The sequence below is a fragment of the Macaca mulatta genome, chromosome 6 (genome assembly GCF_049350105.2).
Source record: "Macaca mulatta isolate MMU2019108-1 chromosome 6, T2T-MMU8v2.0, whole genome shotgun sequence".
NCBI lineage: Eukaryota > Metazoa > Chordata > Mammalia > Primates > Cercopithecidae > Macaca > Macaca mulatta.
In genome coordinates, this window is record NC_133411.1 from 150,655,473 (window position 1) to 150,665,926 (window position 10,454).

At 51.4% G+C, this 10,454-nt stretch overlaps 1 long non-coding RNA gene across 1 annotated transcript; it reads left to right on the forward strand.

Annotated features, from left to right (window-relative positions):
* Window positions 1-6,112: 6,112 nt before the first annotated feature.
* LOC144329552 (uncharacterized) lies at window positions 6,113-9,012 on the forward strand. Its single transcript, XR_013394910.1, has 2 exons — window positions 6,113-6,438; window positions 6,757-9,012. It is a non-coding gene; the product is annotated as an uncharacterized LOC144329552 (long non-coding RNA).
* The last annotated feature ends 1,442 nt before the right edge of the window (window positions 9,013-10,454 follow it).

Sequence of the window (10,454 nt, forward strand, 5' to 3'; positions counted from 1 at the left end):
TATTTTTTGGGAGATTACACGGCATCACTGTAGGCCAAGCAGAGAAATCCTCTCTAAGCACCAACAGGAGAGGTTTTGCTTATTGAGGAAGCCCCATAAAAGCCAAAAAATGGATAAAATTTTCCTTTGCAAAAGTGATCCGACTTCACTCAGGGGTTGGCCCAGAAGCCACAAGGGATCAGGTTAAATTTCCCATTTGTGCATTTCAAAAAAAGGAGAAAGCCGCTCAGCTCCCCTCCCCAATTCTGTGTTTCTTGAAGATTATTCCTCTCCCATTTACCCTACACACACACACACACACACACACACACACACACACACACCACGCTGCCCTTTCTAAAAAAAATCCGGCAACGCTTCATTCCATAAAAGTAAGTGTTCCATTTTGTCTGCTCTTAGGAAACATCACAGACAAACTCCAAAACTCATGAGCTATAAGCATAAATGCCAGCGACTTAGCCTCTTGGAGCTTCAGTTTGCTACTCTTTAAAATGGGGCTAGCATCCACTGCACAGAGTCATGGTGAAGATTAAAGGAGATGAATAGAACCTGGCAGATAGAATATTCAGTAAGTGTTAGGAACACTATCTTCCTCTTCAACCTAAAGAAACATCCAGCAAATATAAACCGAAATGCCAGAGATCCCTACCCCAGCTCCACCCGCACCTGGAAAGCCCATGGTGGGACACCATTTGTCCAGTCCTGGAGAGAATGTTTTAGCTTCATGGACAGCAGTCTCTCTGACTTTGGGGGCCCACTAGACTAAAAAAAAAACTTTTGTTTCCAAATAGCTGGGGAGAATATCCACAGATTAAAAGCAAGGGCTTCAGAGTCAGTACCAGGTTCAAATTCTGACTTCACCACTTACTTAGCTGTGTCGCCATGGCCAAGTTAACTTAATCACTCCAGGTGTGTTACTTCATCTGCAAAATGGAATAATAATGGAACAACACTTATGGGATTGAACAAGATAAGGGATGTAAACAGGGTACCTACTGTGTAGTAAAAGTTCAATAAATGACAACAGATATTATTATTATTTTTTTTTTTTTTTGAGACGGAGTCTCGCTCTGTCACCCAGGCTGGAGTGCTGTGGCCGGATCTCAGCTCACTGCAAGCTCCGCCTTGCGGGTTCACGCCATTCTCCTGCCTCAGCCTCCTGAGTAGCTGGGACTACAGGCGCCCGCCACCTCACCCGGCTAGTTTTTTTGTATTTTTTAGTAGAGACAGGGTTTCACCATGTTAGCCAGGATGGTCTCGATCTCCTGACCTCGTGATCCGCCCGTCTCGGCCTCCCAAAGTGCTGGGATTACAGGCTTGAGCCGCCGCGCCCGGCCACAACAGATATTATTTTTTGCAATGACCTTGGGAGAGACATTCAAGGTCAGTGTGATTTTTCTTCTCAAACCTTCTGTAATGGTTTCTGATCCCCAGATGGGAGGAGGGCCTAGCTGGCCTGTGTTCTGGCTGCACCACAGGAAGGACTGTGGTCAGCATTGGAACCACTTTTACTGGTTCTCTGACACACTCTGGTGGCACTGAACAGGTGAACTAGGATAAAGGAAGGGCTCAGCCCACTGACACATGAGGTCTGGAGGAAGGATGGGGAAGGTTAGCTTGAGACTGAAGGTGTCATCAAGAAGCTGGAATGGTAGCCTTCAGATTTCCAAAGGTCTGGCATTTGCCAAAGGAAGGCTGAAAGTGAATATGAACTCCTACTGAAGAAACTTTCTTCGTAGTAATATAAAAGGCTGCCTCCATAGGTAGTGAGCTCCCTGTCCCTGGGAGTATGTAAATACAGCCTGAGGGCAATACAGAAGGGCTTTGAGCATCCACTGAGGATTGCACTAGATGCTCTCTGTGTGACTCTCAGAGTCTGCCAAGAGGGCTCAGAAACTACTCAGCCTGGTTGGTCTCAGGTTTTCTGCCTCTGCCTTTCTTCTCTGTGTTCCTCCTTCTTTTCCTTCTCTATGGAATTATCTTCCTTCTCCCCACCACATCCCTCTGAGGACCCCTGAAAAAAGCAAAGACCATATGGAGATAGAGTCTGTGCACATTGCAGGTTTGTTTGGTTGAATGGTGTGAAGATGAAGGAGAGGCAGGTGATGGAGAGGCAGGTGATGTATGTACGTGTGTGTATCTGTGTGTGAGAGAGACAGAGAGAAAGGGGGAGATTGGAAAAGAGGAGGAAGAAGAAGCAGAGAAAACAGGGAGATACAAAGAGAGGGAGAAGCAAGATAGAGAAGAACAGATAAACAGAAAAAGGGAAAAAAATCAGAGAAAAACGCTGAGGAAGAAAAACAAAAATGAGAGACAGGCGATTGAGGGAGGGAGAGCGCAGCTAAGGTGGAGACTGGCGGTAGCCCTGCACCTGCAGCTGTCGATGCAGCTGGGCGGTGGGTGGGCCCAGAGCACACGCGTGTGCATACACAAGTCAAGCCGCTGAGCCACTGTCAGTGCAAGCATGTCAGCCCCGGGATGGGGATGAGCCGGCTTTTATCTCTTCCGGCTGTGCAGGATTTACAAGCTTTTGAAACGTAGGATTAATAAGAAGAGGCCGGTGTTTTAATCTATAATGGAACAGAAAGTATCATTATTGTTAAATAATGCACAGCCTGTCGTTTATTAAGAATTAATGGTTTATCGAGTGCTCAGGTTGCTGCAGCCGCCTCTGCCCTTCCAGGCCTGGGCTCCTAGCCACTGGCCTGGCCCAACTGGCCACCGAGCAGGCTGGAAGGGCAGCAGCCAGCTGGTCGGCCTGGGATGGAGAGGCTTTGGCTCTGGTTCAGAGGCTTGGCCTCTCTCAGTGGTCCTCCCTTGCTCAGGCTAGGGGCGGGAAGAGCTAGAGTGGAGGGAGAAGTTATGGGGTGTGAACCCCACCTCATTCCTTCAGCCTGGATCCATCAACCACTTCTCAGGAGACCAAAAAAAAAAAAAAAAAAAAAAAAGCATCCTCACTGCATGGGACCTACCCATCCTGCTTCTCTTTCTAAGCCTATAAAGTTTAGTTTCCCCTTCTCACTCTGAGTCCTCTGGAGGTGGTGACAACACAGATGCAGGTGTCCCTTCTTTCTCCTTCTCCCCTCTGGGTCCTGGAGTGATGGATCACACACTTCCCAGAAGGAGAAACAGAAGCACCTGCAAAGGCACCCTGGAGAGAAGGGAACCACATTTCCTGAGAACTTTCTCTGTGCCAATTTTTCCATAGATATCATCTCACTGTAATCTGTATCATCACCCTAGGTGGTACTATTATCTCCATTTTATAGACGGAAAAACTGAGGCTTGGGGAAATTAAGTCATCTGCATAAGGCCACAATACAGATGGCAGAGCTGGACTATACTATTTTATTTCAAAGTCCTTTCCACTCCACACCTTGGGGCACCTGCTCTGGGCTTCCCCATTGTCTCAAAATGAATGACTTCAGGGACAGCATTTGAGAACTGCTAAGGGTCTCTGCATCTGTCATATGGAACTGCAACTACAAGATGCACCAAGCAACAGCAGACCTAGCATCTCCACCAGCCAGGAAAACTGAGTCATGGTTGGCAATCCAGGAGCCTGCCACTCCACTCAGCATCACAACCAGTCTCCAATCTTGGGCTCTTGTGACACAGAACTCCCTGCCCTCCCCAACCACCAATCTGCGTGGTTTGGGTCTTCAGCCAAATATTCAGGTCCAGACACAGAAGCTGACCATGTGTCCACTGTATCTGAGGCAAGAATCAGAGCTGTGTGACTTTGGGGAAGTTACTCAACCTCTCTGGACCTCTGTCACATAGTAATAGTGCCTGCCTCAAAGGATTATTGAAAGTACCAAATTAGGTCGTCCATGAAGGAGTTTGGCACAGACTCCACTGGGAGCACTCAGTGTTGATATTGAGGAAGAGGTGTGGCATTGATTCCAGCAGGAAAGTTCTCCCACTACAGCCCAGCATTTCCCACCCCATTCATTAATTCCACAAACATGTGTGAGCATGGACTATGTGACAAGCACACACTTGCTGAGCACTTGTGCTGGGCATAGAGGTGAGCTAGTCAGAGGCTGTGCCTATCTCCCAGACACTCTCTCCCTCATCGCACCCTTCTTAACAACCCTCTCCATCCCTCTCCCACCCCCCCTTCTTCATCTCACTCAATCTTAGCTCCCATCCCAATCTCTCATCTCCACCTTCTTCCTGCATCCCACGCCCGTCTCCACCTTGCACCTTCCACCAGCTCCCTCCCTCTCCCCATCCCAGCCTCTTCTCCATGCGCAGGTTTCTACCCTCCATTTCCTCCAACTCATCCCTTCCTCCCCGTGGCCTCATTCCCATCCTCATTCCCCTTTTCATTTCTCCATCCCCAACCTGGACTCCACTCCCACCCATCCCCATCTCACCCCAGTCTCCGCCCGATTCCCATTCTAGTCTTTCCCTGCCATTTTTCTTCTTTACCCCATCTCCATCTCTCCCTTTCCCCAGCCCCAGCCCCAGAACTCCAACCCTTCTGATTAGAGGGGCCCAGTGGAACCCATGGGGGAGGGGACACTGCCCCCAGAGGCCACTATGGGAAGGTGCATTCCAGGAGACAAACCCCAATTCCCCGAGAGCTGGTGCAGCCCCAGAACCTGCAGTTGACAGAGTCGGGGAGGGCGGCGACTGGGCAGCGAGCAAGCTCCTCGCTCCCTGCCCCCATCCATCCCCCTCTCCTCCGGGCGGGCCACCACGCTGGGACCTCGGCCCACAGCCCGGCTCCTCACGCGGCTCCTGTTTTATTAACCTGCCTGTCGCTGCTCTTGCCACTGAATAGGGCCTGTCGCGGGGGCTAAGGGGGTGGGGGGGGCTGGGCTTTGCCAGAGATCACCATGGAAACGGCAGCCTCGGCCAATCAGTGGACAGGCAGCACCGAGTGCAGCAGGCAGCTCGGTCTCCGAAGCCTCGTGCAGCCGCAGGCTGACTCCTGCCTGACAGGCCTTCCACAGTGGGAAGGTGGGAGAGGATAAGAGCGGGGACAAGACCCTAGGAGAGGGGGCAGAGGCGCAGGAGTGGTGGGTAGTATGAGGCCAGGGGACACTGAGGGCTGGACTAGAAGATGGGAAGAGACTGGGGAAGGGGATTAGAGACTCTTGGGGTGGGGTTTTGGAGGAGCCTGGGGCAGGGGGCGGCATTTCTCCCCAGCTGCCGTTCTCTACCTAAGCCAAGGTTTCTCAGCCTCAGCACTATTGATATTTGGGACCAGGTGCTTCTTTGTTGTGCGGGCTGTCCTGTGCACTGTAGGATGTTTAGTTGTATCCCTGGCCTCTACCCACTAGAAGCTAGCAGCTAGCAGCATCCCCCCACCCCCGGTTGTGACAACCAATGTCCCCAGACATTGCCAAATGTCCCGTGGGGAGCAAAACCACCCCTGGGTGAGAGCTACTGGTCCAGACACTCACAGGGCAGTGGTCACTGTTTATGAAACGTGCTCTCTCTGAGCTGGCTTTTCTAGGGGAAGAAGGAAGGAGGAAGAAGATGAATAGGAGTGGGAGTGAAAGAGAAAGGAAGAGGAGGAGGAGCAGGAGGAGGGAGCCCAAGGCAGGGTTCCAGGTGGGTGGGAGAGCCTCTGGAAATAGGGATGTAGGAGAGAGATGCCCCAGGGGGGAGACATAGGGCTGCCATTTTGTGCTGCAAGGAAGAAATAAAGATTCCTAAATGCCTTTCCTCCTGGAGTTCTTTCTACCTGCTACAGCCCTTACCAACCCTGCTATAGAAATAGTCTTTCGGCCGGGCGCGGTGGCTCAAGCCTGTAATCCCAGCACTTTGGGAGGCCGAGACGGGCGGATCACGAGGTCAGGAGATCGAGACCATCCTGGCTAACACGGTGAAACCCCGTCTCTACTAAAAAAAAATACAAAAAACTAGCCGGGCGAGGCGGCGGGCGCCTGTAGTCCCAGCTACTCGGGAGGCTGAGGCAGGAGAATGGCGTGAACCCGGGAGGCGGAGCTTGCAGTGAGCCGAGATCCGGCCACTGCACTCCAGCCTGGGCGACAGAGTGAGACTCCGTCTCAAAAAAAAAAAAAAAAAAAAAAAAATATTGTCTTTCCTTCAGGCCCATATCAGGCACCACATCAGGAAGCCCTCCCTGATAATCTCAACACATTGAATTTTCTTAATTTTCTTTTTTTTCTTTTTCTTTTTTCTTTTTTCTTTCTTTTTTTTTTTTTTTTTTTTGAGATGGAGTCTTACCCTGTCGCCAGGCTGGAGTGCAGTGGCGCAATCTCGGCTCACTGCAACCTCTGCCTCCTGGGTTCAAGTGGTTCTCCCACCTCAGCCTCCCCAAGCAGCTGGGATTACAGGCACCCGCCATCATGCCTGGCTAATTTTTATACTTTCAGTTGAGACAGGGTTTCACCATGTTGGCCAGGCTGGTCTCAAATTCCTGACCTCAGGTGATAACGCCCGCCTCGACCTCCCAAAGTGCTGGGATTATAGGCATGAGCCACCGAGTCCAGTTCTCCTTCTTTTTTTTATTTTTTTTTTTTGACAGGGTCTCACTCCATCGCCCTGGCTGGAGTGCAGAGGCATGATCATGGCCTACTGCAGCCTCAACCTCTTGGGCTCAAGTGATCCTCCCACCTCAGCCTCCCAAGCAGCTGGGACCACAGGCACGTGCCATCATGCCCAGCTAATTTTTAGGTTTTTTTTTTTTTTTGTAGAGACAGGATCTCTCTATGTCACCCAGGCTGGTCTTGAATTCCTGGGCTCAAACGATCCTCCTACCTTGGCATCCCAAAGTTCTAGGAGGTGTGAGCCACCATGCCCAGCCCAGATTGAATTTTTTTTTCTCCAGGACTGCTCATTGCTTTGCTTCTACCTCCATGCTAGTACTCAGCACCCTGGTTCACCTACCAACAATAGTTACCTTAACTGAGGGTTTCCTGTGTGCCAGATGCTACAGCAAAGGCTTTAAACATGCTTTCTCATTTAATCCTCTTCACAGCTCCCTGCATCTCCAGTACTATTATCATTTTGCAGATAAGGAAACTGAGACACAAATTAAGTAACTTGCCCAAGGTCACTCACCCAGTTAGAAATAGTAAAGTGAGGATTCAAGTCCAGGTTTTCCTGATTATGGTGCATGTGTTTTAAGCCTCTGTTAGTGTCCATCTCTCACATTAGATTCAAACTCGCTGGCAATGCCTAGCACAGTGCTGGCGAGTAGTAGGCACTTGGGAGCTGTTTTGAATTGGCTGGTGGTCTCTGGAAAGGTCTGCCTGGGCAGCTGAGAAGGCGGGACTGAATTGGCAGCACCAGGAGGTTGAGTGCCCTCTAAAGCCCCTCAGGTTTTGCTGGGGCCTGGATGAGCTGGGCCAGCCTCGTGAAAGGCAAATGCCACTGAGGCTACATCTCAGCCACACTGCCCCACTGGGCCACCTTGGGTCTCTGGACTGACCTGTCCCTCAACCCCATGGATGCTGGGCCATGGCCCCCCCTAGTGGCCAGAGGGTCATGTTGGCGGTGGTGTGAGATGGGAGTGAGGGCAGCTGGAGATCTCACAAACAGCCCAGTGGGCTTCCTTCCCTCTGTGCCCTATTCCTAGGTTCCAAGCTTTCTGAGGAATTGGAGCCAGAGGCCTCAGGAAACTGTCATTGTGGAGCCTGGCCCCTAACCGAGGCCTAGAGGATGAAGCAAACCCCCTTTTTCCCCATTCCTCCCTGCCCACAGTAAGATCCCCTTTCCCTCCTGCCCCATTTGAAATGAAGGGGGTAGTGTTGGCAGACGACTTCCATCACAGCCCGCCTCCCCCCAGGGTTGATTTAACCCCCATCTCTGCCTTACATTCCACAGAAAAGGGTTTGAGGCTGAGGGGTGTCTGCCAGGAAGCATCACATGATGCTGCTTCCCACCCAGGTTAAGGTTTTGATCTGGAATCCAGGAGCTGGAGTCCCAGGGGGCTTACATCAGAGCTGCTTCCCCACCCCAGACACACATACACCACCCGCCTCCCCCAGGAACCTGCAACACACGCACCTCAGCTTTGAAGGCAGGGCTCCTGACAGGCTGCCGTTCCCATGGCAACCCCATCCCCAGCTGCCCTACCCAGCGCTTCCTTCCACCCCCCTTCCTCCACCCTGAACCCACATCACCTTCATTCACAGAACAAGAACTGCTTCACATTGGCAAAGTGGACACCCCTTCCCCCAGTTCTCTCCCTTTTTTTCTTCCTCTTCTCATTCAATGGAGAACCCAAAACCAGAGAGAGTGAAATGAATGGAAAGAGTAGGACTATGGTGGATGAGGGCTAGGACAGGAATGGGAAGAAGCCATGGCTCAGTGCCTTCTGCCAACCTATGGACCCCCCAACCCCAAGGCTCCAGCCTCTACTCTCAATCCCAGCTCTGTCTCAGTTCATGGATCTGTGCCTCTCCCAGCTCTATCTCTGTGGAGATCCAAGACCTAGCCAGGCTGTCTGATGGCCTTATGGCTCCAAGCATAGCAGGGCCAGGTCCCAGCCTCCAGGCCCATGTCTCCAGCCACCAGCCAAACTGTAGCTCAGAGGCCAGGTGCAACAACTGGGCTCTGGAACTCAGCCCAGGAGTACTGAGGCTGCTCCTGTCCCTAACTCTGGTGCCCCTCCAGCATAAGACACTACCTTGCAGAGGTCACTGGGGAGTGAGGGGACTCTGATTTACAGTAGGATTGTGGGAAGGGCTAGAGGGGATTCTCAGAGCCCAGCCCTGGTTAAACAATGCAACTCCTCCTGCTGGGAGAAGGAAACTTGGCTTTTGGACCATTGGCAGGTGCTGTCGGAAAGTCAGGACAGGCATCAGTCCCATCTCTGCAGGAGGCGCTGAGCAATGGTCAGCAACTCAGTTTCACAATCAACCAGCCTGGATTTGAATTATCTGCCCTAATTTATTCACTGTGTGATGCCTACCTTCTCCAAGACTTGCTTTCCATATCTGAAAAATGGAGATAGTAATTATATATAGGTATATGACCAACATTTATGAACTCTACCACCTTTCCAGAGATAGTGCTTGAGATGTTATATCTCATTTAATCCTCAAAACAGCCCAGTGAGGTAGATATTATTATTATTATTATCATTATATCTAGTTTATCCTACAGAGAGGAAACTGAGGCTCAGAGATGTTAAGGTGGTTAAGGTGACCCAGCTATGGGGCTTTTTTTTTTTTTTTTAACATACGGGGTCTTGCTATGTTGCCCAGGCTGTTCTCAAACTCCTGGGCTCAATTGATCCTCCCGCCTCAGCCTCCTGAGAACCTGGGACTACAGGTGTGCAGCACCACTGCACCTGGCTAGGAGCAGGGCTTTTAATCCAGGCCCTATAAGAGAATGTATGCACAGTGTCCAACAGCTGCTAACTAACCAGTAAGTGGGGATTTTCTCATTAGTGAGGTTCTAGGCCCTACATTGGCCTCATCTCTCATTTCCCTTCACTCTGGGGATACACAGCCTCCACTGGCAACCAAGACTGTGAACTTACTGGGTGATAGTCAGGAAGGAGCCCAGGCTTGGTGAGATTGAGGATGTGGTACAGAGGGGACCTAATTTTGTGGCTGTGAGAGACCATCTCTAGCTGGCCCTTCAACTGTGGAAACAGAGCAAGAGGGTGAGGGCTCCGGGCCTCCGGGAGGCAGTGGCTTGTCCAAGGTTACCTGGTGAACAGACAGCTCCACTCCCCCATCAGCCTCCCAACCCAACCCTTTGGACAACACATCAACGTCAGAAGCCTCTGAGGATTAGAATCTCTAGAGAAGGGTGGAGAGGTGTAGGGGGGAAGCAATATTTCTACTAAAGGGAGCTGTCCTGGAGCTCAAACGCACACAACCATACTTACAATCCTCACTTCCCTTAAGGCTCACACCCAGTTCCTCCAGCTTCCATCCACCCCTTCCCTAAGCAGCCCCGCCCCTCCAAGAACCTCGGAACACTGGGGCCTAACCATCTCCCCCCACCCCCCGTCTTGAGTGAATGTGCCGAACAAACAGCTTTGTTCTGCACACAATGGACACAAAGAACTTGGGAATTCACAGAATGGTCCTGAATTTCTGCTTCCTTCCCCTCCAAGCCCTAGAGAGATCCATTGTCTGTAAACTCCACTTAAAATATGCACCATAGCTCCAGCTGGGGAGCCACTTAAGACGTGCGGAAGCTCCTCCTCCCACCCCCACCCACTGCTTTCCCTCCTTCCTAGCCCTTTCAGAGCTAGGCAGAAAGGAGGGGGAGCAGCAGCCACCTAGAGTCCCTGATCGAGTCTGAAGCTGGGAATGACCCTGCCCACCACCAAGTTCAGACGCTTATCTCCCTGGGTCAGACCCAGCACCACTCAGCACCTGGGGCTCCCATGTTCACAGCTGCGTTGGGGTTGAAGGACCTGATCAGCTGGTGGACTACTAATCACAGAACCTTGATGCTGACATGAAGACTCCCTGGGGCCCGTCCCTGTATTCTCCTGTCTGCTTACA